Raw genomic sequence first — 6,429 nt, 5'->3', positions numbered from 1 at the left:
GATGCATCTTTGATTCAAAGCATTGGAAAATGAATATATCCCGTGCAATTAATTTCAATCCCCCAATGTGCCTTATTTTGATTATTTAACCAATCTTCTCCCCGTTTTTCACTATTTTTACTATATTTATACACTACCTATAAATCTGAAATGTTATTTTGGGTTTTATAGATTGGAAGTTGTTAGTTATTCAAGCTTGAATTGCATTGTCTCGAGACTTGTTTCAATTATTGTCACCTTTTATGCACATGTTTTTGCAGGACCAGAGTTACTGAAATTATATGAATATTATTCCATACTTAGTTGGTAGTGCTTTGTTTTCTTCTAGTGGTTAGCATGGGCCATGAATGGCTGGCGCTAGGGCCCCTTCATGTTCTACATATTGATTTTCTTCTTATAAATCAGGAGCTTTAGTAATTAGCAGTGTACCCATTCTTCTACTAGTACAATCTTAGCCTTGGGGGATCAGTGAACATGGAGACCAAGAATAGTTTGATTGTTGGTTTGGTTGCCATTATATGCATTTTGGGCCCAAGTAGTGGACAAGCACTGAAGGTGGGCTTCTATAGCAAGACATGCCCAAAAGCTGAAGGAATTGTTTCCAGGACTGGCTGCTTCTCTTATCAGAATGCATTTCCATGACTGCTTTGTTCAGGTTGGTTTCATTCTTTTCGAAGATTGTGTATTTTTTTTTATAGATTTTTTTGATCGTATTCTATGATCTATTGTTATGTTTTTATTAATTGTAGATTATACAGTGTAGTTAACATGGAGTGTAATTTATTATGAAGATGATAATAATAGATCATAGAGTGTTCTATTGTCATGAGGATGATAAGAGATCATAGAATGTGATAAGAAACATTGAGTTTGATTTATCATCGAGAAGAGCACAATAATAGATCATAGAAATTGATTTATATGTCTAATAGAATCAATCATCAAGGAAAAGATAATAATGGACTATAGAATGCGATAAGAAGGCATTGAGTGTGATCCATTGTCAAAGAAAAAGATGACAATTAATCATAGACTGTGATAAGAAATGTGTTGAGCGTGACCAATTGTCAAGAAGAAGATCAGAGTGTGATCCATTATCAAGATGAAGAAGATAATAGATCATAGAGTGTAATCTGAAACGTTGAGTGTGATCCATCAATGAGAAGGAGATAATAATAGATCGTAGAATGTGATCCGAAACATTGAGTGTGATCAATTATCAAGAAGAAGATGATTATAGATAATAGAATGCCATCAGACACATAGACTATGATTCAATCACCAAAAAGAAGATAGTTTAATAGATTATTAAATATGTGTCCCCAATTCATTCTTTATTGCTTATATGTTCTCATGTTTATAATAATAGATTATAGAGTTTGATCCAAAATAATATGTAATCTATTGTTTAAAAGAAGATAATATAGATTATTGAATATGATTAAAAAAAATTGAATGTGATTCTTTATATATAAAAAACAAAAAACAAAAGATTATTAACCAACTCATGTTTATTATGCAATAGGGATGTGATGGGTCGGTGCTGTTGAACTCAACAAATGGAACAGCTGAGAGGGATGCAATACCGAATCAGACATTGAGGGGATTCAGCTTGATAGACAAAGCCAAGACTGCCATAGAGAAGCAGTGCCCTGGCGTTGTTTCCTGTGCTGACATTCTTGCTTTGATTGCACGAGATGCCCATTTGGTTGCTGTAAGAATACGATCTTTGATATATGTACTAATAAAAAATAAATATTTTGATTGCTTAAGCTCAATTTCTTCGTAAGAAAAGTTGAATACTTTAATTAATTGAACATTTTATACAAAAATTTAATATTTATTTAAGCTCTTTTGGTTACTGAAGAATGTCCTATTTTGTTAAGTTTAGATAGAAATAGTTTCAATGGATATTATAGAATTTTGAGATGTGAGGCAAACTTGGTTAAGCTTGATCTAATTATGCAAAGTTATGTATATGAAAGCATGGAGGACCAAATTGGAATGTTCCAACTGGACGCAGAGATGGACTCATATCAAATTCCTCAGAAGCCTTGGCAAATCTTCCATCTCCTCAATCCAACTTCTCTCAGCTGAGTACTTCCTTTGCCAACAAAGGCCTCAACAACAAAGACCTCGTTCTTCTATCAGGTCAAGAAAGTTCTCTCACTCACCAAACATGTTAAGTTCAATAGATTGTTAATGTCATCTAATGTGGATGTCTCATAATAAAATATATGTTTAAGCAACAAATTGAAAAAGAGTGATTTCATATGAATGTGAAAACCTAGCAAATATTGTTTAACAGTCATGTCACATTCTAAATTTTGATAACTTAGGAGATACTGTTTAAACATTATCATGGCATTCTAAATTTTGATTTGTCTGAATATCTCAGCTTATATCAGATAAATAAATAGATCCTCTTGCAAAAGAACATGTTATTTCATATGAACCATGAAAATAAATCTAGAAATTTAGGAATATATTGTTTAAATATTCAATCCAAAATGGCAATAAACATCTAATATAACATATTTATTCTCCTTAATGACTTATTTATCTATGTTCATAGGTGCCCATACCGTTGGAATTGCCCATTATGGCCCAGGTTCTTTTGGTAACCGGCTTTACAACTTCACTGGTAAAGGAGACAGTGATCCATCAATGGACGAGAACTATGTGGCCAATCTAAAGAAGAACAAGTGCAGCTCCATTGCTGACAACACAAGCATAGTTGAAATGGATCCAGGGAGCTCCAAACTATTTGACCTGAGTTACTACCAGAGAGTTAAACAAAGAAGAGGGCTTTTCCAATCAGATGCTTCATTGCTTCCGGACTCTGCCTCCAAAGCATACATTGAAAACCAACTTTTGAAATCCAAGAATGAGTTTTTCAGAGAGTTTGCAAAATCAATGGAGAAGATGGGAAAGATTGGTGTTCTCACCGGCACTGCAGGAGAGATTAGAAAACAGTGCTCTCTAGTGAATTGAAATCTCTCACACCCATTTCTTCTTTCATCTTCTTGTATTGCTTGCAATAAAGATTTTTCATGGTTGCTTGAGGGATATGTTCATGAAACCAATCTGTTTCAAAAGTTGACATTGAATTTTGATCGGACGATGCTTTGTTTCAAAAAATCTGAAAGCATTGTGTTACCTTCAATTGAGATGTTTCTGACAATCTGACAATAGATAATTAGATAATTGGAGGAGCTGTCTAATCTCCATACAAAATGCACTAAAGACAAAAAAAATCAAACATGATTCTTTTTCACATTCACGGAAATATAGCAAATTTTTCTCAAAAATTTTGTTGTTTTCGATCACAAAAATATAAGATGATGAAAATCAAATGTAGAAAATTTCAAACAAATCATTGTATTTTCATTTTTTTGAAATTTAGTGTGCAATTTGTAAGTAAGATAGCGACCTCCAATAAATTGTATGTTTTAATTAAAATTAAGTTTGAATGTGTATAATAGTTAATAAATTTAATGTATAGTCTTGACAAATTACTACAATAATTAAATAACAAATAAAAATTACAATATTTTTTAAAATTGTAGTAAAAAATTGTACTTGTTTACAGTCATATTGATAGCAAATGATGAAATTTAAATTGGGTTCTTCCTTGAACTCATTGGATCATTTACGTGTTTCATAAGTTCAATTTTGGGAGTTATGGATCATTTACATGTGTTTCAGAAGTTCAATTTTGGGGGTTGTGGATTTGACTTTCTATACATATTTGAATTGGTTGGTTGTGAACTTTTTCCACTTAACTTGTGAGTGTCTATTGATCTATAAGGATTGATGGTATTCCAAAAAAATATTTTACTAAAGATTGATTAATAGCAAGGTTCTTGTTCTTCTAGGTCAACACCCTTTATTTGATTAGTTTTAAAGTTGTAAACAAATATTGAAAACAATATTATAGCTTATAGCTTTTCTAGCTGTTTTTGTTGTCCTAGATGTTTTTGTTGTTGTTGTAGATTATAGCTTTTTAATGTTCCAAGTCAAATTATTACTAAGATGAGTCAAAATTATGATCTTCAATTCTTTCTATAAGTATCATAGAATGTTTTTAAATACCAAGACATATAATTAGATTGTGTAAACACATACAAAGTCACCTTAACATTGAGTGAAAAAGGTGAGAGTTTTTAATATTTTTTAGCATGAGGTATGGATCATATGAATCACCTAGGACATGAAGTGTAAAGCTCAAGGTGGAGATTATGTACATATATGTGGGTGAAAGTGCAAACATGATAAATGAATAGTAATGAAGTGTAGTAGACTTTCATATAGGGATGGACTAAGGTTGAGCAAAAATAAAAGTTAAATAAATGAAACTCAACCCTAAATATTTTATTTATTTATGAAATATTAGCTACAAAATATAACACTCAAAGACATCCAATCAGGGTGTATTTTAGTGGCGAATATTCACCTTTTGGTGAATTTTGGAATTTCCCAAGGTTGAAATTAACAAATATGAAGCCATGTTGTGGTAGCCAAATCATCCATAATTATGGTGATGATTAGGTATTATGGGCAATATATTGCTAATCATTGTTTTCCTTTCATGTCATTGCTCATTGTATTTGCCTTGAATTTGGTTGACTTGGTTATTGTAATTGCCTCCAATTTCACCAACTTGTATTACATTTGATTCCACATGACTCCGTCAATTTTGCCCACTATCATTAAGTTCTAATTTCCTAGTGTGTCCGTCCATTTCACCTATGGTTATTGATTCCAAATTTCTAGAGTGGGCACATTTCACCAAAATTCAAAAAAGGGAAAGTGATTTCATTATTGGATTAATCAATTTGATATAGATTCCAATTCTAAACACTACATGCACTCTCTAATTTCTTAGTCTTTTTGTATCCCATCACAATTTTTTTGGAGCTTTACAAGTCTACATTGGCATCTTGATTTGGAATTTTACAATCCTGCAACACATTACACAACAATTAAAATTCCAAAGAAACTGTAAAGGACCAAGGTAGGCAATAATTTCTCCGGTTATGAACCACTATTTGAGCCTTGAATATTATCGTCATGAGTGATGAATTATGTTTCCATTGTTGAATACAAAGCTTATTGACATATGAAATGGTAGGAAATAACCATCATTATTCATTTTCTAATCACAATCTTTCAAATATGTGTAGCCCAGTTATGAATTTATGAGATTTATGTTCTACAAAATAACATACGTTCATAACTTGATTCTAGAGTGTAGACCATTGTATTGCTAATGATTTTAATTCCTAGTGAGAGGTTAGACAAGGGTGATTCTCTTCAGGGTTGTGAAGGGATTGGGATGTTAGAGGATGGTGAGTCCCAGACTAATACTACTCAGTCTCAGGGCAGTGAAGGGATTGTCAGTGGAAGGCTACATGTTGACCAGGGTAAGACTCCCTAGGGAAATGAAGGGATTTGGAGTCCATCAAAAGGTCCAAAACTTAGAGATACTACCATAATGGTTTTCTTTAGAATTGACAATGTTTCTGCGCCATCAACTTGTGCAACTGCATGTACATAAGCTAATCATAGTAGCTCATTGCCACCATAATCTCGGGTTGTCATTGAGTTAGATCAAAATGCATCAAATGAGGATAACAATGCTAGAACAACAAAATATGTTGTAGGAGAAAGAAAATTTTAAAAAAATAGTTGGATGAAAATGCTATGATGGAAGACAATAACTAGGTTGGTACAAAGAAAAGAAAAAGGAATATTAAAATGAGGCAGAAGTGGGAAATGAAAAGGAATTTGAAGTTTTACAGGGTAACAAAGTATTGGTTCATTGAACTGGTCCCAATCAATAATGCACAAACAATAGTCTATGTAGGTGTACAATTTGTACTTGGAAAACTAAAAGAGAGAAGAAGTTGCAGCTTAAGCTTGACATTATAGAAAAGCATATTGGTAAGGTTTATGAAAAAAATAGTAGATAATAAGGAAATATCAATAGTGAGATGGAAATCAAAGGAAGAATGTCTTCATATAAGTATGTTATAGAATATGAAGAGTCTAACAAGAGAATGGCAATAATTGGTACTAGTAGTGGTGGAAATCCAATCAAAGTTGGGCTTCAACATGCAATCAATGATGCAAACTTGGAAAAGACCATTCAAATGAGTGTTGTTTTCATATTCTATCTAGAGGTTGTCCTATGAGAGACTTCTAAGAATATACTAATTTATTATCTTTTTTTGAGAGCTCCTCACTATCCTATGTCACATTGGTCAACAAGTGGTGGATGGGAAATGACAAATTATCTTGTTAAGGTGGTAAAGAAAAATTTACAGGAGAGCATAAAACAATCCAAATTCATTTCATTATCCATAAATGAAGTTAGTACTATGATAGATAACACTTCTTAGGTCTGTATGCATGTCTATACTATAA

The 6,429-nt window shown here is 32.3% G+C and overlaps 1 pseudogene across 1 annotated transcript; it reads left to right on the top strand.

Annotated features, from left to right (window-relative positions):
- Positions 1-442: 442 nt before the first annotated feature.
- LOC149567460 (peroxidase 3-like) lies at positions 443-3,184 on the top strand (annotated as a pseudogene). Its single transcript, XR_016362419.1, has 4 exons — positions 443-655; positions 1,526-1,714; positions 1,986-2,151; positions 2,576-3,184. The product of XR_016362419.1 is annotated as a peroxidase 3-like (transcript).
- The last annotated feature ends 3,245 nt before the right edge of the window (positions 3,185-6,429 follow it).

Source organism: Cupressus sempervirens, chromosome 3 (assembly GCF_028749045.1).
Source record: "Cupressus sempervirens isolate cs-2001-9-10 chromosome 3, ASM2874904v1, whole genome shotgun sequence".
Classification (NCBI taxonomy): domain Eukaryota; kingdom Viridiplantae; phylum Streptophyta; class Pinopsida; order Cupressales; family Cupressaceae; genus Cupressus; species Cupressus sempervirens.
Note: the sequence above shows the minus strand (reverse complement) of the source record. Positions and strands in the feature narration are given on the sequence as shown.